Here is a 23,523-nt window from a genome sequence, read left to right as displayed (position 1 = left end):
TTTACAGGAGATCCAGTATCTATGAAGAGAGATATAGGAATGGTATGAACAGTAGCAGGGGTGGAATTAGCATGGGACCATATGTTAGAGTTAGAGTACAAATGGGGAGGCACATGGGGGTAGGTGGTGGGGATGGGATATGCATGCTAGGAGGGGGTGTCCTGAGAGAAGGAGAAGGAGATCGTCATTGAGGAGAAAGAAGAAAGGGAACTCTGGCGGGAAGATCTTTTGAGAGGGGTTGGAGTTCAAAACATGACACTCTGCAGCCGTGTGGAAACATTTTCCGTGGACGGGGCAATCTTTATCGAGAGGAGTGGAGAGACGAATAGCACACCTGTTAGCATAATGTCCTGGTTTATTGCAATAGTAACAAATGACCGGGGGACGTGAGAAAGATCTTTGTCTAGGGCGAGAAATGGATCTGGGACGGACGGTGGATCTATGCCGAGAGACAAATCGGGACACATGTGCAACTGATAATGCAGGCTTGGGGATAGGGGTTGGCTGTACAACAATGTCTGTTAGTGTCTTTGGTGACTCTTGAATCTGATGAGACAAAGTTGAGATGGTCATAGTTGGAGTGAATTGTATTGATTTAGTTTTGTGTAATGTGTCTGGATGGAGAAGAGAAAGAAATCGAAACTAAGCAAAGAGGGAAGCAACCTGGTTAAGGGAGATTTTTTCCATCCCATCAACCCAGTTGGAAGATTCAAGTGTGGATTTAAGACGGGCCTTTAGATCTGATGCAAGTCTTGCAGCTTTTTCTTTTCTGACATAAGGGGGGGGGGAGTTGATTTGTAAGGCAAGGTTATATAGGGGAGTGAGAACACCAAGGGTAGTGTGTTGGTCAAAGTGATATTTAATTGTCAACATAAGCGGAATAAGTAGTACATTCCTGAAACTCATCCGTTTGTAGGATGTCTCCGGCGATGGAGTCCAGATCAACAAAGCTGCGCAGAACACCAAGTTTTTCATCATCAGTAGTGCACTTTCTACGATTAATAGCCGCTTCAACATCATTAAGGAATGAATGGAAGGGGATATTGGATCCTGTGAATTTGGGTACGTCTACTGTGTCGTGTTCAATAGTCATGAGTTGACGGGGTTGTTGGGTTGAGGAAGAAGCCATGTTGGTAGGGCTCAAACTTGGGGATAGGAACGGAGAAGGAGGTAGGGGTGGAAGGTCGTTTACTGACACAATTTGTAGAGATAATAAATTTGGGGAGGGAAGAGGTGAAGATGTTGATTCCGTGGATGAAGGTCTGTCATATGGGATTTACACACTGCCAAAAGGTTGTCTACTTACCTTAGAAATAGTTGAAGACATCTTGAGATGTAGAGAGAAGACACAGAGGGATCGAAACACACAGGTGGAATGGAAGGGAAGTGGATTTGGCTGTAAACAGTGGAAGTTATTAGTAAAAACACACAGAAGTATAATATATGGAATATTGAGATATCAATTTGAATATAGCTATACACACAAATGCAAAGGAAAATTATAGAACTTATGATGAAATATGAAGAAAAATATTCGGAATAATTTGCTATATACAGGGTGGGGCGCGGAAACTTCCCGATTTGGGGATTGAATTATAAAGTGTTTACACTTCACAATTCTTTATTCTATTTTTATGTCTGTCACACAACATGGGAGATTTACTTTTACACAGTTCTAAAAACAATATCTTTTAAATGTCCACCTCCATTGTCAATACACTGATTCAGACGATTTCGGAAGCTTTATTTTACTCTCTCTAGCAATGTGAGCGGTATATTGGCTATTTCAGTGCAGATGGTATTCTGTAGGTCTTCTAGGGCCTATGAACGGTCCTTAAAAACCAGGGATTCGAGATAACCCGACAGGAAACAATCACAGGAGGCTAAATCAGGCGAGCGCGCTGATTTACCAGATTTGCGATTTAAACAGGCCCGCGCGCGCGCCTGATTTAACCCCCAGTGATTATTTACTGTGGGGGTTATCTCAAATCCATGGTTTATAACGACCGTCCATAGACCCGAAATCGTCTGAATCAGTGTATTGACAATGGAGGTGGACATTTAAAAGATATTGTTTTTAGAACTGTGTAAAAGTAAATCTCCCATGTTGTGTGACAGACATAAAAGTAGAATAAAGAATTGTGAAGTGTAAACACTTTATAATTCAATCCCCAAATCGGGAAGTTTCCGCGCCCCACCCTGTATATACAAAATGCAGGTAAGTAATAGTAATGAAGTAAAAAAGACAACAACACAAAACTGTATCACTTGAATGTCTGTAAAAGCAATATAATACTGCACTGTAATTCACACGAGTATAAACTCAGAGTTCAAGAATGTCACTTATGAAAGAGGGGCTCACAAAGCCGACTGGAATCGTCGTGTAACGGAGACGACGTCGGGAGGGTGCCGTTGAGTGGAAGAAGAGGGCCGAAAGAAGTGGAGTCGTCTGGGTAGACTCGGTAAGCAGGACGGTGGTAGGTAGGCCGTTGGAGGGAGAGGGCACGCACTGGAAGACGGTGGGTGCCGGTGAGCGGATGGAGTTTGACGGGTGGAAAACACGCGAGCTGCACACTGAAGTAGAGGTGGTGATGGAGGAGGTGGTGGACGTCACGTCACGCTCAGCAACTACGGAAGTGGAAGGTGGTGACCTCGTTTGACGTGACGATGCTAGAGCGGAAAGGATTTCAACGCTAGTGGGCCGAAAGTCCACTTGGGAAGTGAAGAAGAGTAGCGAAGTGGAGAAGAGGCAGGATTATGTCTTCTTGTATTCCACGTACGAAAATAGTGGAAGTGAAGAAAGACTCGAAGGAATCGCTTGATTGACGGCGATATCCTGTTTGTGATCGCAACCGTAGGAGTGATTGACAGTTGGCTTAGGGGAGCGAGCTTGGAGGGTGAGGGGTGAGAGTGGTGAGACAGAAAGTGCGAGGACGCTGGTAGCTTGGGCTTAACGAACGTGGTTGGAGGTAGCTTGGTGAGGTGACCTTAGAGCATTGTAGCACGTTGTTATAATGTAGAGTAAGATATGTGGAATTGCAGGAATCGGCCACAGAAGTTTGCACACTGTTGTAGACAATGCAGGGACTTCGGCAGAACCTTGCAATGCACGTAGAGTCGTAGATGCCGTGGGTGGGTATGGGCGGGTGGGAATACACTTGTCCTTTCGTAATAAATGTTCGGAGTTCGTATCCCTCGTTGCCACCATTTTTTGTATGGTCAATAAATAAGGTGGAGTAAAACACGGCAGGTATTTTTCTAACTGTAATTGTACGTGGAATGTACAATCTACGTCTCTCATTCTCACACAACTCACGTGATCAGAATCAGATCGCAGCTCGCTTGTGATTGGCGTGCGTGATCTGACGCCTGGATAGCGTCCCCAAAATAGTTGCTAATTATTTATATTAATTTCACAATCATTCCTTGCACACAGAAATTTACATTCATTCGTATTTCAGTTATACAATAATTCAATTTTTGATAGTAATAAAGACCTCTATCCCATTCATTCAACTTTCGCATTACAGATAAATTTATAATTACTTAATAGGCACAATTGGTAATTTGCAAGTTCTCGAACATTCGCGCTGACACGCATGTACATACACACATACAGAATTTTAACTATGCATTTATCTGAATCTACAAGGAGCATAATGCTAACATAAATTAGAATACAATAGAGGTGAGCCAGCTGTTGTTTGCGGACGGCACTGCGCTTGTAGTAGGATCGGAGGAGGGATTGAGGAAGTTAGTGATGGAGTTTGGGAGAGTGTGTGATAGAAGAAAGTTGAAGATAAATGTGGGTAAAAGTAAGGTGATGAGATGTTCAAGGGGTGAAAGGTGGCAGCAAACTGGAAGTGACCATTAAGGGAGAGCGACTGGAGGAAGTGGATAGTTTTAGATTCTTGGGTGCAAATGTGGCAGGAAAAGGCGGAGTGGAGGTGGAGGTAGAATGTAGATTGAGAGAAGCGAATAAATGCCCTGGTGGATTCAAAAGTGTAATGAGGAATAGACATTTGGGAATGGATGCTAAGAGGAGACTGTATGAAGGAGTGATTGTGCCAACAGCACTGTATGGGGCAGAAACATGGAACATAAGAGAGGAAGAGAGGAGTTTGAATGTGTTTGAGATGAGATGTCTGATAAGTATAATGGGGTTACTAGGCTAGATAGAGTGAGAAATGAGGAAGTGAGGACAACAGGGGTGGAAAGGGTGTAGAGAGATAGGGTGGATGAAAGAGTATTAGGATGGTTTGGACACATGGAAAGAATGAGTGAAGAAAGACTAATAAAGGAGGTATGGAAGGCAGATGTGGAGGGAGTGAACATGAGGGGACGTCCTAGGATGAGGTGGATGGATGGGGTGAAGGGGGCTTTGGGGAAGAGGGGAATGTCTGTTGAGGAAGGACGGGAGAGGACAGAAGACAGGGGTGAATGGAGAATGGTTGTATATGGATGATGCTGTGATTGCTTGAGGTGGAATGGGAGGGGGAGGGGGGAGAGGTGCTATGTGTGAGCAAATTTTGACGCAGCCCGAAGGGATTTCTCCCCGTCCTCTCCTTTTATGCATGGGGGACGGAGAGGGGGGTCGCCGATTTAATGAAGCGGCCTTGCTGTGGATGTGCTGTGTCTTGCGACACTGCTTCTGACCCAGGGCAGTGGACAAGGTGCAGGGATGACCCGTCATCCAGGAGGTGCTAAGATAAGAGGGAGGGTGGAGGGGTGTGGAGTGTATTTAGGGATGGAATGGGTGGGAATGATTATATGCCTTTTCCTTTTTGGCTACCTCCCTTGTAAGGGGGAAAACCTTGGCATATGTATGTATAAACATATATATGATTTGATTTAGGTCCCCATAACTTTCCTTGATTCACTGACTCATCTGGTTTCAGTGCTAACCTGCTGATAGCTTTTAGCCACTCACTACGGCTATCCCCACTTTGTGGCAACATATGGAACTTCAAGTGACTGTTCTTCTTTACACTGGAGGTACACCCTATTACACAGCAACTTTTGGGCATGACGTCAACAGAACCTGGGACTAGAATCTAACTGAGAGCACCTCTCACGTGTGTTGTTGCTTTTCCCCAATCAAATATGACGGTCTGGTTGCAAAGGCCAGGGACCCGGATGTCCGACCGCGACGATATGCGGACCTCCGCACTCAAGGGGCGTAACCACCACCACCAACGTTTTCGAGCTAGTAACAGAATCAGGTAGATGGAAGCACCCTCTGTCTAGCCTTGAAAGCAGAATACTGGAATTGGACCTTTACGTCCCTTTAACTGAGGGTACTTCTATGAGGCAGCCAACCAATCACCGCGCTGGCTAGTGTCCTGTCTGTCTGCACGGCCAATCACAGCGCCGCTCCGGGTCTCTCACGCCTCCCCGCCTCAGTACACACAGGTGGTGAGTTAAAGGATTACAGGCAGCAATTTACGTGAGTTATGGTTTAATGAATTTTGTTGTCATTGATTTTCTATAAAATAACTAGAAATAAATATCTACATAACAAAAACTCTTGTAAAACACGAACCAATAAGAGTTTTAATCTGAATTTTCCAGGGATTCTTAGTTTTAATACATTTGTTGACTGTGCCAAAAATGAACAAAATGGGATGATAAACACTTTCACATATAAAATTACCCATGGAATATATGAGTATATACATACATACATATATATTATATATATATATATATATATACATGCATATGTGTATATATATATACATATACAAATATATATGTATATATTATACATGTATATATATATATATATATATATATATATATATATTTATATGTATATATATATATATATATATATATATATATATATATATCCATTGAAGGAAAAACTCTTGAAAAAAATACACAATGGAATTTGTCTCCTCGTAAGCTATTTTTTCATACAAAATACCTTAACTTTTTTTCTTCATTGTGTAATTGCTGTCAGACTTAAACACGTGTTTCTCGAAATTTTGTTTTTGGCGCATACTCCCCTTGAGCACAGTTCCATATGCAATAATTTTCTACCCTAACTTACTATAAAATGTTTCGTTTGCGTTTTGTTTCCTTCGTTTATACTCCGAACGTGAGAATAATCTTATCCTAAATGATTTTGTTTTGTTTCCTTTGTTTATACTCCGCCCGCCTCCTTCATCTTTTCTCTTGCTTTCCATATCTTGTGTAGTGTCTCTTACCTGGTTCTCTTACCTGGTTCTCTTTCTCTTACCTGGTGGGCTTCCCATCCACATCCAGTTTATGATGTAGGCAAGGAAGCCGTACTCTGCTGATACGCCAGCCCATAATTCTACACATGACCTTTATATATTAATTGCAACTGGCTGGATAGTGTATCATAAGCAGCAACATTGCATGGAGCTGTGTCAAGGTGTCGATTGGTACTGCCTTATGCAATATAATCAAATAATTATAATATATCACCGAGATAAGCTGCAAGACCTCGTTTGAACACATCAATATCACTGCAGTTAACAAGTTCTGCTGACAATTCATTCCACAGATTCACACATCTAATACTAAAATACCTTCTCCGTACTTCTACTTGTGTTCTGGTGTGACCAATTTTGAAGTCATGGCCCCTTGTACTACTCAACAAGGGTCGAGGGAACAAGTCATCACGAGAAATTTCTTGTTTCCCATGGAAAATATGCCAACATTTAATTATATCATGCCTAAGTAATCTCCCTTTAATTGAATATAAGTTACGAGCCCTAAGTCGCTGCGAGTAATCCAAACCCTCCAATCCATGTATCTCCCTTGTCCATCTCCTTTGTACAGACTCCAACTGTCTAACATCTCCTACATAACCCAAGTTCCAAACTGAGGATGCATATTCAAGCAAAGGACGCACATGTGTGGTGAAAAGGGGAAGCATGAAAGAGTCTTGCCGATTAACTGTAGATCGGAGAATACTGGTTGATACTCCACTTGCTTTATGTACAATATTAGAAATATGTTGGTGAAATTTAAGTTTGTTATCAATACACACACCCAAGTCCGTGACTGATTCCTGAAATGGAATAGATACGTTATTGACATGATAATGAACATCTACCAAATCTGTCCAAAAAAGCATTGCTTCTGGTAAACCTTATGGCAACACACTTTGCTGGATTGAGTGCAAGTCCCCAAGATTCAGATACCTGGTAGAGAGTATCAATGTCCACCTGACATCTTCTCACCGCAGTCAAGGCATCTTCTTTTGAACATACCTCAATACTAACATACAGCTTCAAATCATCGGCAAATATCTTAGTAGGAGACCTGGTATTTGACGTAATGAAGTTAATGTACAGCAAGAAGAGTAGAGGCCCCAAAACTGATCCCTGAAGGACTCCACTGGTTACCTGCTTTGGTGAACTCTTAGCATGTGCCACAACAACATTCATTACCCGTTCTGTAAGAAAATCTTTAATCCAGAAAAGAAATTTGCCTGTAATCCCTAGGTTTACCAATTTGTCCAACAAAATGTCATGATTAACAACATCAAAGGCCTCGGAATAGTCAAATAAAATCAAGTCAACTGTTTTTCCACGATCAAGTGCCAGAGTAATTTCATCATACGTGGTCAATAACTGATCTTCGGTAGATCTTCCAGGGCGAAAACCAAATTGATCATGTGTTAACAGATTATTTTTCTCAATGTAATCATATATTAGTTTAGCAAGTATTCTTTCTAAGGATTTGCACACAACTGATGTTAATGATACAGGTCTATACATTAATGGATCTGCACGGGAACCTTTCTTAAAAATGGGCACAACAAATGATGTTTTCCATGGAGCTGGTAGACGGCCAGTTGCATATGATTTTTGGAAAATGAGTGTTAATGGGAAAGATAACTGTTCAATACAGGTCTTTAAAAAATAAGGGTGCACTTCATCTGGTCCCATGGCTGAAAAAGAAATAAGCTGTGCAATTGCCTTAGTCACAGATTCTTGCGATATATCAGGATCCCCTATTGTACCTCCGTGAACCTGATGAGGTAATGGGTTAGCCTCGACATTTTGTATATACACTGATACGAAAGATGTGGCAAATATATCAGCCATAGTAATTGCCTCATTAACAATCTGCCCGCTTTGGGATTTTAAAGGTCCTGCACCCACTCTTGCTACCTTTTTTCTCCTAATAAGGCATGAAAAGCTTAGAGTTATGCACCATGTCACTTACCAAAGAAAGATCATATTCTGACTGTTTGTTAATAGCAAAGGTTTTGTATTGGTAATTGATTTGCAGAAATTGATGTAAAGCTTCTCCGGCTTCAACTGAATTTCTGCCAATTTGTGAGCGGACTTCTTTATAATTACTTCACATCAAAGATCTAGCTTTTTTAAGAGATAAAGGAGGTTTGACTGGCCATGGAGGACCACTATGAAGCCTGGTAGTATCTGGTACATACTCTGTTATCAAATGATGAACATACTCAAGGAAGATATTATACATTGCATCAATATCAAGGTATCTGAATTCGTAATCCCAGTCAATTTGCGACAATTGCTCCTTAATCACATTGTATTTCCCTCTGGTCCACAATCTATGTGGTGGTAATTCGTCGCTCGAAGGAGGATGTTGAGATATATATTCACATTTAATTGGAGAATGACCACAATTAGGGAAAGGAGGCAATATTTGCACATCCATTACCCTGTCATCTTCAGAAGTAAGTATTAGATCAAGTATATTACCTGAACTATAATAAGTGGTCTCATGAACCCACTGTGTGAATCCCAAGAGGTTAAAACAATTATAAAAAATTAGATCATTAGCTGAGAGTCCTGTATAGATTAAGTCATCATTCCATCTGATAGTTGGTAAATTAAAATCTCCAACTAGGATTACATCTTTACCCAAACAAAATTCTGTAAGGAAATTAATTAGGGTGCTATTATCAGTGGTAGTACTAGATGGTGGACGATATATAGAAATGAAATATAGAGAATAGTCTGGAAGAACAACAACTAGCATATTAGGAACCTCAACAACAATCTCAATATATTTAATGCTGTCCTTTATATATACACATACCCCATGCTTCTCATTATCTACTGCATCCTTACGTAACAGTACGTAATGAGGTAAAGCAACACAAGCATCAGCTATATTTGAAGTTAGCCAAGTCTCACTAATACCCAATACCGATATATCATTATCCACAACAAAAGAATAAACATGATTAATTTTATTTACAAGTGAGTTTACATTAGCGTGTGCAAAATACAAAGAGAAAAATGTGGAAGTACTATGAATACAACTTTGGCTTAAAAGTTTAAAGAACTGATAGGGACCTGGGTAGTGGGTACTGTGACCTGGGAACCATGGGAAACAGTCTCATGAGTCGCCCTGGCGGCACGTCTGTTGTGCAGCTCCTGACGCTGAATGTATGTTAAGTCTCTATGCAAATAGATACCACTGAATTTAGAGTCCTTGAGTCTTGGTGCTGCTTGCAGGAGTGTCCTTTTGTCCTGAGTATTCATTATCTTTCCCCTGAAAAGTCCCTTGCCTGCATCTAAGCAGGTAACCTCATCCAAAGTAACCTCCTTATTAATCAGAAGAGAAGAAATTTCTTTAAATTTAGACCTAACTTCATCCTCATTTTCATTTGTCAGGCCTCTCAAAATTACAGAGTCCTTCCTCCGTTCTCTGTCTTGTAATTCCCTAATCTCCTCCCTAATAACCTGTCTAGTTGACAGCTGATTATTAGAAACTGGCAAAGGGAGTGAGGTACTCGCATTCCCCTGAGAGACTAAATTATCAACTTTCTGGGTTAATGTCCCAACTGTAGCACAAAGGGCCATGACCATTTCAGAAAGTTGTCTAATTGTGCCTTTGTCTGCATTACTTGTGCCAGCTCGGTTGTTTTGCTTGTCTACCCTACATATCAAGCAGACAAACAAAATTCCATCCCCTTCTAATTTTACAATATCATCAATTACCTTGACCGGTAATCCTAGACACATAGATGTGGGGTGGAACCATCGGTCACATTTGTCGCATCCAATAGTGTCATTACCGACAACATCCTTACAAGTACCACAAACTATTGCTGACGCACCATCCAGCACAGTTGACACATTCTGTTGACTCTGAACAACATGAGTTACAGGGCTACCAACACTACTGCGGCGATCAGCTGAGCTGGACGTAAGAGAGGGCCGATGAACAGTGACACCTCCCCTACCTGCACCTTTCCTACCTCTATTCGACAGTACTAACCACCAGGCAGTCAAGTCAGCAAGCAGCTGTTGGGCTTTGCTGTAGAGGTTTGCTTTAACAATGGTCATCAAATTATTCTTATGCAATACCGTATACAAGTAATGTATGGGCACTATTGATTTTTAAATGTTCCACTGTATATGATTAACATGCAACTACCTCTGGACTCTTTCACTTCGTTTTAACATATATTTTTGCTTTTCCAAATAAGAATTTCCCTGCCGTCAATTCATCATTGTTACTATCTACTTATGTTCCACTCCATTATTCTTCAAGTTCCTGGCATTGTTTATTTACATATGATGGCATAGACAGCGAACCCCAGTGTTGCCGTCCTGCGGAAACTCGTCATCGAAACGAATAGATACGTCTTCCAGCGGACATGGCGTCATCAGCGGAGTTATGTCCCTAATGTCCATTTTCTTCCTAAATTCAGAAGTATATGGTAGAAAAAATAAAATTATAATTCGATATGTCTTGTTATTGTATTCCCTAAATTAAAATCTGTTTAACCACGTACGAATATTACTATGAATGGTGGTACGAGGTGAATACCTGCACTGGACTACGGAAATGGCCAGCTCAGTATTTATTGTTAGACTTCCTCGATGCATTTACCTCTGTGACATTTCACAAAACTACCATCCTCCCTCACCTAGGTTGGCCAGATACAAGTCCATATGTCGCATTATTACACTGCAATCATATCACTGGGCAAATCGACAACTTTCTCAGATACAGCAGTCACCCCTGTAATTTGACTTTAGTACGTTCTCTTTCATTGTGAATTATGAGAAAAGACGGAAATTGAAGCGACGGACAAACGGCAATACTTGCGAAGCCTTTAGTTGCACTCTTTCATCTATTTGAAGAGCTTAATTGTTTTCGTGGCTGTGTTTTCTACAGGCTCAACAAGTGTGCCTTTGTTGAATTCGTAAGTGAAATCATATAGTGGTAAAGTAGCTTAGTGAATGCGTTGTGTTTACTTTTGGCATTTGCTACACTTCACTTACCGCTTGGTAATGTGCTTGGCATTCTAAACAAGGGTAAATGTGCAGGTATTTATCAAGATGTTTGCCAGTTTGGCACCTGCAATTACCTGTATAGTCGGTTAGCTCATATAATTCTGAGTGTTTTTAACCCCAGATATAAGTACTTCAAACTAATAGTAGTGTCAATAGCTATTTAAGAATAATTGAGATGAGTGGACATCTTTATATTTACCAAGGCCAAGGGTATAAGTTAGGTCTGGTCATATTCTTGTGAGTAAATTTTCTTGATATTCACTCTTCACATCCATGTCATATTGATTAGAAGTCATTGCATCATAAAATGAGCAGTTATACCTTCCCGTATGCAGTCTTACATAGATAATGGATGTAGGCTATGTGACCTATATGTCCAGATGACTTTCAGCTTGGGTAGGTCAGGCCTCTGATTTGTGTCCTCCATGTCCTCCCCCAATTGACTTCAACCAGGTGTGTCCACTTGTATAAGACTTTTCTCAAAATTAAATTTAGTCTCCTGATTGGCCCAAAATTGATCAAGTCTCCTTTTGCATTGTATGACATTAGAAGCCCAATTTAAGGTCTTCTCTTTTTCAACATGAGTGGGATGGAGAGTGGGTGTCACCAATGAAATGAAGCAGATTTGCCATGGATGTACTGTGTCTTGCTGCATTGCTTCTGACCCAGAACAGTGGGAGGGATACAAGGATGACCCATCATCCATAATGAGCTAAGATGAGAGGGAGGAAAGGGTGGTAGATGGGAGTGAAATGGCTGGGAATGGGTGTGAGCTTTTTGACTTAGCTACCTCCTTTATAAAGGGGAAAAAGCCCTTAGTATATATATATGTGTGTGTGTGTATTTACCTAGTTGTATTTTATGGGAATTGGAGCCATCCTCATGGTGTCCTGTCTTCATGTCTCGTTTCATCTAGACTTTAATTTGTGTATTTTTTTTGCACACACCATTTTCTTATCTAACTTGTTCCAAACGTCTGTTACCCTGTGGGGAAAGCTGTTCTTTTTCAGGTCTCTTCTATAACTGTCTTTCTTGATTTTCTTTCTGTGTCTTCTTGTATTTCTACTATCCCATTTTATTAGATCCTCTCTATCTATAGTTTCTATACCTTTCATGATTCTATAGTTATCAAGTCTCATCTCTCTCTTCTTTGCTCTAATGTCTGTAGCTCAAGTTTTGCTAGTCTCTCCTCATATGATAGTTCTGAGAGTGTTGATGCCAATTTCGTAACTGCTCTTTGTATTCTTTAAAGTTTGTTATACATTTTTTTGTACTTGGTGACCACATCATCGCTGCAAAGTGACTAGTATTTTCTTCACCATTTCTTCGTCCAGGTGTGTAAATGCCACTTTGATTGTTCTTATTGAATTATAAGTGTCTCCAAAAATTTTGTTTATATGTTTCTCAGGGGACATATCATTCATAATAATGACTCCCAGGTCCTTCTCATTTTCTACTTTTTTAATTTCTTCCTCTCCCAATATATATGATCCCACTATTCTTTTTATGCTTTTTCCAAAATCCATTATACTACATTTCTTAATATTAAATTCCATCTCCCACTTCCTACTCCATTCCCATACTTCATTGAGATCACTCTGTAGCGACCCACAATCTTCTTCAATATTCACTTTTTTCAACAAATTTGCATCGTTTGCAAAGAAGCTCATATAACTTTCAATTCCTTTATCCATATCATTAATATATATATAGCAAACATTATTAGGGCCAGAACAGTTCCTTGTGGAACTCCACTTATCACTTCATCCCAATTAGTGTTTATCTCTTATCACCACTCTCATTTTTCTTTCATGCAAGAAGTCTTCCATCCTCTTCAGCAGTTTGCCCTGTATTCCTCCTTCAGTTTCTAATTTCTTTAGCAATTTCTTATGTGGCACCTTATCAAAAGCTTTTTTCAGGTCTAGAAATGCACAGTCAGCCCATCTATCTCTTTCCTGTATTATATCTATTAGCCTTGAATAGAAACACACTAAGTTTGTGACACATGATCGTCCTTGTCTAAATCCAAATTGCCTTGGTTGGATTTAGTATTTTTTTTTTTTTTTTTTTTTTCCCCAAATGCCTTACCCATTTAATTTTGATAATTCTTTCACATTTTAGCTATTGTATTTGTAAGAGAGACCAGTCTATAGTTAGTAGGGTCTTCCTTGTTTCCACCCTTATATATTGGTACTATATTTGCTCTTTTCCAATCTTCTGGAACTTTTCCTTCTTTCAGTGAACTGCTTATTAGACTATGTATTTTGTCTGTTCATTCCTGCATTCTCTCAAAATTCAGTTTGCCATTTCATCTGGTCCATGTGATTTTCTGACATCGAGATTACTCAAGTGATTCATTATTTCATTCCTTGTTACTTCTATCTCTTTCATTAAGGGGACTTTCTCCTCCCACTCGATATCTCTAGGTTGTATGTTCTCCCATGTAAACACCGATTTTAAATGCTTGTTCATAATTTTTGCCATTTCTATTTCCTCTGTGTATTCAATTCCTCCTTGTCATAGTTTCTCTAATTCTTGTTTGTTTTCAGTTTGGTGTTTACAAATCAATAAAATAGTTTGGTTGATCTTTACTTTTTCTATGACATCTTTTTCATATTTTCTCCATTCATCTTTGCACACTTGTACATATTAATTTCTATAACTAGTATATATTTTCCACTTTTCAGGTCTTTTGTCTCTTTTCCATTTTATCCAAGCTTTACCCCTTTTGTCTTTTAACTCCCTACATCTTTTGCTGTACCAACATTTTACATATTCTTTACTTGCTTTTGTCTTGGAACATACTTTTCCACTCCTTTATAAATTTTTGTCAAAATATTCCATTTTTTTCTACTGTTGTTTCTTCCTTGTGTATTCTTCCCTCTCTATATTGTTATTTTTTCTCATTTAGTTCCAGTTCAACCAATATGTGGTCACTTTTACTTATTGGTTGCTTATATTCAATCTTGTCCACTATTTCGGGTTGTGATGTGATTATTAGGTTCAGTCTCAGTTGTTCTTCCTCATTTCTATACCTAGTATTCTCTTGAATCCATTGCGTCATTGTATGTTCTATAATCATATCAAGTAGTACATTTCCCCATAGGTCGTCTCCACCCTTCATTGTCATCTCTTCCCGACAGATTTCTTTACAATTAAAGTCACCCATTATAACTACTCTTCCTCCATCTTCCATTATCTTATTTAGTGTTATCCTTGTGTCTTCTAACATATTTTTGTGTTCTCTCTCTTCCCTCAAAGCTGTTTTAGGAGGTGCATAATTTACAACAAACTTCCTGCTCTTCCTATCTTTGTCCTCCACTTCCATCATAATCATCTCTACTCTATTCTTTCCATATGTGACATTCCTCACATTTATATCCTTCTTAAATCAGGAACATAACTCCACTCCCTTGTTTTTCCTGTCTGTTTCTAATCCAATAATTATATGCACCATGTCCTACACTGTTGGGTGGTAGTGGACCTTTTAATTTTGTCTCTACAATCCCCATTATGTCTGGTTCTTTTTCCTTCAGGTATTCATTCAGTTCGTTCAAGCCTGTTATTAAGCCATCTATATTTGTGTAGGACACTTTTAATTTTTTACTATTTCCATCGTGTTTTCTGTTTTTCTCTGCTACAAACCCTTTCCTCACTTTCATATTCACTACTCTCCAATAGAATTTCTCTTTGTCTGACTCTGTTCTTTTCTCGTTTTTTTTCTTTAGCTTCTAACCTTTTTGTTTTCCTCTCTTTCCTCTTTATTCATTTCTCTTTTTATCTATATCTGTTTATATTGATCATTGTCTGCTAATTTCCCTGTTTTAGCTAAGATATTCTCTGCTGTCATTTGTGACCTGAATTTAACCTTAATTGGTCTGGTCTTATCCGTATTGTATTTCCCTAGCCTATATATTTCTTCTATTTCTTTCCCTGTTTCTGGTTCATCTTCTTGAATTACTTCCAATATCTTGTTTACTTTTTCCTTTTCCTCATTTATTGTTGTAGTCCTATTTGGATTATACTTTTCTACCATCCCTAATATAATTATACATTTCTTTTTATCCACTAAGTCTCTTACTATATACTCCTTCTCCCTCATCACTTTAATAACTGTGACCATAGCTTGTTCTTTCATCTGGTGTTTCATTATATCTATGAATTCAATTTTATTGTTCTATTGTACTTTTTTCCAACCACTTACCTATTTTGCTATGGACTCTTTATTCTCTTTATTATTCATCTTTAATTCCTCATTCTCATCCTTTACTTCTCTTAACTGTCTTTTTAATTCTTCTATTTCTTTAGTTAGGTTTTGATTCTCCTTTAGTTCTTCCAGTTTATCAACTCTTATGGTAACTATTGTTAATTGGTTAAACCTAACCTCCCATGCTTCATTCATTTTTTATCTTTTTTCTTCACTAGATTTACTAATTGGGGGAGGTTGTCCCCTCTTCCCTCATTAAATCCATAAAAGCAGTTATCTTCACTTTCTATTGAGCTGCTATCATCTATATTTCTGCTTTTGATCCCTCTGCATCCCTGTTCTACCTCGTCTATGTGTTATGCACTCCTTTTGTTTACACCCCCTAGTAACATCTGGGGCCCATTCGTCCCTTTCCTCATTTCCTTCCATTTTCCTCAGTAATCCCTCTCTTTTTTATCTTCACATTCCCACTACACTACGAGTTTTCCCTTTCCCTACTAATACAACAAAGGTACTCCCTCATTGTTGAGATCGATGAAACTTAAATTTTTCCTGGAGTTCCAAATTTTATTGTCACTTCGACCGAAGTGTGTGTGTGTGTTTGTGTATACATACTGTATACAGATAATAGAATGTTCAGTACACTGAATCAGGTGATGATGATATAATGTATTATACTGCAAAGCAGAGCATTTACAGCTCTTTGGAAGGCACCTATTCAGCATATGTCTGTATTGATTTGCTATCCTTAGTATGTGTTATTAATTGGAAATTTGTGTGAGCATGGACTTCTGCAATATGGGCTTGTGTTTTGGGAATCTGTAATGTTACTGAGGGTTTTGCTATTGATGCAGAAGGTTTTGTTCAAGGTGTAATAGAATACATTGCTGAAGATGAGGCGGAGGGATTTGTTGATGATGCAGTGTAACTTTACAAAATAGAGAACTTGTTCTAGACTTGACAGCAGAAGCAGGATTCTCATAGGAGTGGAGGACAGGGATGGAGTGAAAGGAGAAAGCATATGTCTTTGCTCCACCATCCATCTGTCTAAAATGAAGTACTTGCTTGGCACTACCAAGACTAGCCAGTTGAAGAATGTCTTGTTCAAGACGGTACTCGTTGCATTGTCGAGAATGTATTACAGGAGCTTCTCTGCTATGGAAACAATGAAGTTCTGATTCACAATTATGAGTAGGGTGTGAATCAAGGACAGAGCAGTGACCACATGGGGGACCATTTGCACAGTTCTTCCTTCCATGGTGAAACTCATAACACAGCTAACACTGTAAAAGTTGATGAAAGCTTCTATTGGGAAAGAAAGTGGACCAATATTGACTAACTCAGGGAGCTATGGACCATAAGATGTGAGCATGAGCATGCTACTATTTTCTCTTTGTTTTTGTCAGGGCATTATTGATATTTCTGAGAATTTATGGAGGTCTTGGTTGTGGATATGTGCTTTATAGTAATTGAATGTTTGGTGTAGTTTGATGGATTCGAAAATTCCATCTAAAGGACAAGGTAGATGGAGGAGCATCATGGCCGGTGTTAAGTCCTTACCTCGGATCATCTTTACCATATTTTCTTTTAAGTTATTTGTAGGGAACACTCCAGTCTCTCAAGATACTTAGTAGTATGGACAAAGTTACCTCTGTTATCCTTATAGTAAGTCACAAACCAGTAAGATGTAGGGGTATGTTCTTTGGTAGCATGTTCTTCAGCATCATTGAACAGGTTGGGACAGTAATCATTCTTGCTGTCAACTACATTACTTGATCAAATGGTCTCAGCAATTGTGCTGTCATCTTTAATGTGGGAAATGCTCAAATGGGACTAAAAATCATATAATATCCAACTTTACATTGATTAATGTTAATAGGCAGGGAAATCTTCTAAACAGAGATAATACTTATATGAAATAAAGATTTCGCAATGGGGGTATTCCTAAAAAAAGTCATAAGAGGGTCTTTTAATGTGCATGGATGTGGTACAGATGAGAGTAAAAGGGAAGAGATAGGCAGTATGTTTGTGAGAAGAAAAATGGATATGTTGGCATTCAGTGAAACTGGGAAGGGAGATGTGGGTTTTTGTAAGTGCATATGGGCCTGGTAGTGAGAAGACTGTAGAGGAAAGGGAGGCTTTTTGGATAGATTTACATGAGTCCATAGATTGTTTAGGGAGAAATGTCAATGTAGTGGTATTGGCAGACCTTAATGCTAGGGTAGGAAATGAACCAACAGACGGAGTGGTTGGAAAGTGTAGAGTTCCAGGGGAAAAAATGCTGTGGAGAGTTGATGGTGGGGATGTGTATAGAGAGAGTTGATGATAGCAAATACAGTGAGGAAGAAAGTCAGGTATAAGAACACATGGGAGAGGGTGGCGGATGGAAGGGTGGCAGATAGAGCATTAATGGACTATACTGTATAGTGGTAACCAGGAGAATAATAGGAATAGTTAAGGATGTACATGTTCTAAGGGGAGAGAGTGGGGGAATATCAGATGAAATTTTGGTGGAAGATAAGTTGAGAGTCAAGGATAGGTGGAGAAAGAGGAAAAGGACAGAAGGTAGGGAGGTGCTTAAAGTGAACTGCTTAAATGAGAAAGAAAAGGAGGAGTACAAGAAGAAGCTGAGAGAGGAGTGGGAAGGAGTAAAGGATAGAGTAGAACTAGAAGTGGAGGAGGAATGGGGATGGCTCAAGGAGGGAATCACAAAATGTGCAAAGATGGTGTGTGGAACAAGGAGGACAGGAGGAAATAGAAGAAAAAGTAGTATGTGGTGGAATGAGGAAGCAAAGAAGGTTGTACAAGAGAAGAAGCGAGCACTCGCAGATTGGTTACAAAATAGGATGAGGGAATCATATGACAGGTACAAAAAAAGAAAGAAAAAAAAAAGAAGATAGAGCATAAAAAAGAGAAGAGGAGAGCAGATATGAAATGGGGTAAGATTATAACAGAAAGTTTTGAAAGTGATTAAAAGGTCTTTTGGAAAGAAATTAAGAGAGGGAGTGGAGGCAAATCAAATAGAGAAGAAAAGGTAAGAGGTGCAGATGAAGAGATGATAATGGAAGAGACGGCAGTAAGAGGAAGATGGGCAGGGTATTTTAGGGAGTTGCTAAATGTGAAGGAGGATAGGGAGGAAAAGGTAGTTGCAGTGGAAAGTGCTAAGAAAATGACAGTAGCTGAAGAAAATTGAAGAGAATTAAGGAAAAGATGAGGTGAAGGCATTTGTGAAGATGATGAAAGCAGGTAAGGCATCTGGGTTGGATGGGTGTCATGCAGAATGTCTAAAAGAAAAAAAAAAAAAAAAAAAAAGGAAATACAGTGATGGTGCAATTGCTGGTGAGGTTATTTAATGTTTGCTGGAGAGAGGGTAGAGTGGCAGAGGACTGAAGGAGTGCCTATATAGTTCCACTCTACAAGGGAAAAGGGGACAAGTGTGAGAACATAAGAACATAAGAAATAAAGGAGACTGCAAAAGACCATAAGGCCTACACTAGGCAGCTCCGTATCCATCACCACCTGTCGTCCCCATCCATAAAGTTGTCTAATCGTTTTTTAAAACAACTGATAGTTTCAGCGCTTACTACGTGGTTACTAAGTTTATTCCATTCATCGACCACCCTATTTGTAAACCAATTCTTGCCTATTACCTTCTTAAATCTAAATTTGTCCAGTTTATACCCATTACTGCGAGTCCTGCCCTGTTGTTTTATTATGATGACCTTGTTTGCATCACCCTTGTTATAGCCTTTGATCCACTTGAACACTTCTATTAGATCACCCCGCACTCTGCGTCTTTCCAGAGAGTGTAAGTTTAGGTGCCTAAGCCTCTCTTCGTAAGGCAAATTTCCGAGTCCTTGTATCATTTTGGTCATTCTTCTCTGTACTGATTCTAGTGAATTTATGTCCATTTTGTAGGACGGAGACCAAAACTGTACCGCATAGTCCAGGATGGGTCTAACTATTGCTAGATAGAGTTTAATAATTACCTCTGCACTTCTATTTGTTACCGTCCTAGCAATGAAGCCTAATGGTCTGTTTGCTTTATTTCTGGCGCTAATGCACTGCTTCCTGGTTTTAAGGTCCGGACTCACCAGAACTCCCAAGTCCCTCTCGCACTCAGATTTTTCTAAAAACGTGTCATCTAAGTTGTATCTATTTTCGGGGTTGTGTAGCCCTACGTTTAACACGCTACACTTAGAGATATTGAAGTTCATTTGCCATTTCACCGACCATGTTAACAGTTTATCAAGATCATCCTGCAGAATCTGGGCGTCTTCTCCTGACCTAATTAGGCGTCCTATTTTAGTGTCGTCCGCAAACTTACTAACATCACTATTTAACCCATCGTCTAAGTCGTTTATATACATAATGAACAATAAGGGACCCAAAACCGAGCCCTGGGGGACCCCGCTAGTAACATTGCCCCACCTAGATTTTATTCCATTTATGGTGACCCGCTGTTTTCTGTTACTAATCCAAGCTCTAATCCATTCTAACACTTTTCCTCCTATGCCATGAGCTTTGATTTTATTTAGTAGTCTCTGGTGTGGCACTTTGTCGAACGCTTTGCTAAAGTCAAGGTAAATAACATCGTAATTTTCATTGTTGTCTGATGCCTTATATACCTTAGTGTAAAAGGATAGAAGATTAGTTACGCATGACTTACCTTTGGAGAAACCATGCTGTGAATCACGAATTAAATTATGCCCTTCAATGTGTTCTCTGAGTCTATTCCCTATTATTGATTCAAGCATCTTTCCTATAACCGACGTCAAACTGATTGGCCTGTAGTTGCATATGGTCGATCTATCTCCCTTCTTAAAAACAGGAACAACGTTTGCCTGCCTCCAAGCAGTTGGAACAGAACCAGTGTCTACCGATTTATTGAATATTTCAGTTAACCGGTCGCAGATTTCAAATCTACACTCCTTAAGCATTCTTGGAAAAATTTCGTCCGGACCCGGAGATTTTGTAGCTTTAAGTCTGTCAATCTGCTTGATAACTTCTTCTTTACTAATGCTGATATTAGTTAGGCTATTTTCTTCATCCCCTCTGAAAATCGGATCACAGTCAGGTACTTTATCTAACCTCTCATTAGTAAACACCGATAGAAAATAATTGTTAAACTCCTCACTCATTTTTTCTTCCGATTCTATCATGACATTTTCATCGTTTTTAATTGGTCCTATTCTTTCTTTATTTTTTGTTCTATAGAGGTGAAAGAAACCCTTTGGGTTGGATTTTGCTTGACTGGCAACCTTGATTTCATAATTACGTTTCGCTGAACGTGTATTCCTTTTAACCAGCTTTGCCATTTCGTTATATCTTGATCTAAGGTGTGATTCCCCGTTTTTTATTTTTACGTAAAGTCCTCTTTTAATTCCGATCTCATGTTTCAATCTGTCCGTCATCCATTTGGGAGTATTACTATTTTTTCGTATTGACTTTAGGGGGATAAATGTGTTTTGTGCATTAATAATTAGATCTGCCAGATTGCTATACATCTCATCCAAAGTACTGACCTGATTTTTGGGCCGTCGCCCCGAATCGACCTGACCCAAGGCACGCGCATCACTCTCTTTGACCCAGACCTGACTTAAGGTATGCGTAGTTCTCTCTTTGACCCAGACCTGACCCAAGGTACGCGTATCCTCCTTGACCCACTTCTGATTATCAGCCCCGCAACGAGAATCAAGAATGTTTGAAACGTCCGGATTGTTTTTCGTATTCAATTTCAAATAGGTTTTTATATTGTCAAAGTTTGCTTTCCTGAAGTCTGGTACTTGAACGTTATTTGTACTTTTTATTTTTTCCCAAATAATATTAAATCTTATTTCTTGATGATCGCTAAAGCCTAGACTATCGCCCACTATTATGCTGCTAATTTGGTGCTCATTATTTGTTAGAATTAAGTCCAGGGTATTTTGTCCCCTCGTAGGATCGGTAATCATTTGTTTTAGGAAATTATCCTGCACCACATCTAGGAATTGTTTCGCTTCATGATCTCCTATTAAAGTTTCCCAGTCAATGTTTCTATAGTTAAAATCTCCCATGATTACAACGTTTTTGTACTGGGACGCTCTGTGAATTTCATGAATTAGGGAATCAGTCTGCTCAATGCTAAGGTTAGGAGGTCTATACAAGACGCCAATAATAACTTTCTTATTCTTGCCTATAATCTCTACCCAAATAGATTCCGTACAGTCCTCTTCCTTAATCGAATTGTTGATAATACAGTTTAATGTATTTTTAACGAAAAGTGCTACACCTCCCCCATTCCTGCCGACCCTATCCTTATGAAAAAACTTATATCCTTCTATTTCGATTTCCGGAAGGAAATGTTTATCAGCCATGTTGATCCAGGATTCAGTAATGGCTATAATATCGAAATTTTCTACGCATGCTTTACCTCGCAGCAAATCAATTTTGTTAATTATGCTCCTACTATTTGTATAGTAAACTTTAAGTTTATCTTCCCTCCACCTGCTTTGGTGATTTTTTGTACAGTCCTCTAAGTTGTTTCTATTTCCTAAACTATATTCCGATACTTTCCCCCTACTCCCACATAATCTACCCGAAAAAACCCTGTAGGATGCCTACTTCTCGCTCAAGGGATTCAGCAAGGAGCCGAAATCCTTTGGGAGACAAGTGCACTCCGTCCCTTGTGTATAGGTGATTCTTACCATAAAAGCGGTCCCAGTTGTCGACAAATGCCCATCCATTAGCCTTACAATGTTTTGCCAGCCTGCAATTCATTGCAATAGCCCTGGAATGCCACATGCCTCCAACTCTACGCCTCGGAAGGATTCCACATACTACAGGAACACCTCCCCTATTTCTGATCTTGTCTAGCGCATCTCGGTACCGCGCAAATAATTCCTCACTCCCTACCTTACCTATATCATTTCCTCCGGCACTTAAGCAAACTACTGGGTCCTTTCCTTCCCCTACTAGACACTCTTCAATCCTATCTCTAACATCACCTATGCCCGCGCCGGGGAAACACACCTGCGTCCTATGCTTCCTATCTTTGTCGCAGAAAACCCTGTCTAAATACCTCACTTGACTGTCTCCTACTACCAAAATCTTACCTGTGGGCAGGGATCCAGCGTCTGCCCTTTTCTTCTTCTCTTGGATTTCATTAGTTCCTTCTTCCTGCAGATTTGCCAGCACTTGAAACGAGTTTTTGCATTTCAGTGGGGCTGGTGAGGAATTTTTTCCACTTTTCCGCATCTTATTTCTCACCGTATTCCATCCATGCTCATCGCTAATATTGCCTTCCGTATCATGGGCCTTCGAGCGGAGAACTCGATTCTCCTCCTTAAGGCACTTAACAGCATCCTCCAAGGCTTCAATTCTACTAAATAGAGATTGTACCTCTTCGGCGCTGAACACAGTGACACATTCACTCGCCATATCGCTAACTGAAGCAGCTACCCGGTTTGACCTGACCTGAGTGACGACTACTGCTCAACTGACGACTACTGTTTAAGAGGAATCAGTTTGTTAAGTGTAGTTGGGAAGGCTTATGGGAGGGTCTTGACCAGATTAGGAGAGCAACAGAGTAATTGGTGAGAAACGGTGTTGGTTTAGGACAGGTAGGAGTTGCGTGGATCAGATTTATGTGGTAAGACAGATATATGAGGAAGTTTTAGAAAAAATAGGGATCCTTTTTGGGCCTTTATGGATTTGGAAAAGGCTTATGACAGGGTAGACAGGAAAGCACTGTGGGAGGTATTGCAGATATATGGGATAAGAGCAGTCAAGAGTTTTTATGAGAGTAGTAAAGCTTGTGTTAAATTCAGAAATGGAGTGAGTAATTTGATGTAAATCTGGGACTTCACTAGAGATGTGTTATGTAACCTTGGCTGTTCAATTTATACATGAATGGTGTGAGAGGTAAATGCCAGGGTAATGGGTCAGGGATTGGAGATGGTTAAAGAAAATGGAGAAAAGTGGGAGATAAGCCAATAGTTGTTCAAAGATGAATGTGGGTAAAATTCAGGTGATGGGGTATACAAGAGGAGAGTGGCAGCA

At 39.6% G+C, this 23,523-nt stretch overlaps 1 protein-coding gene across 1 annotated transcript in view; it reads left to right on the top strand.

The window, feature by feature from the left end:
- The first annotated feature begins 11,052 nt into the window (after nt 1-11,052).
- Nucleotides 11,053-23,523, top strand: part of LOC143030551 (uncharacterized) — a 39,541-nt gene continuing 27,070 nt past the window's right edge. Inside the window, exon 1 of the mRNA XM_076193697.1 lies at nt 11,053-11,185. The gene's annotated coding sequence lies outside the window, so the exon portion shown is untranslated. The remainder of the gene's footprint in view (nt 11,186-23,523) is intronic.

This window comes from Oratosquilla oratoria, chromosome 12 (genome assembly GCF_046742065.1).
Source record: "Oratosquilla oratoria isolate Oo_2021 chromosome 12, ASM4674206v1, whole genome shotgun sequence".
NCBI classification, from domain to species: Eukaryota; Metazoa; Arthropoda; class Malacostraca; order Stomatopoda; family Squillidae; genus Oratosquilla; species Oratosquilla oratoria.
The sequence above is the reverse complement of the archived record's forward strand: the minus strand, read 5'-3'. Positions and strand labels throughout refer to the sequence as shown.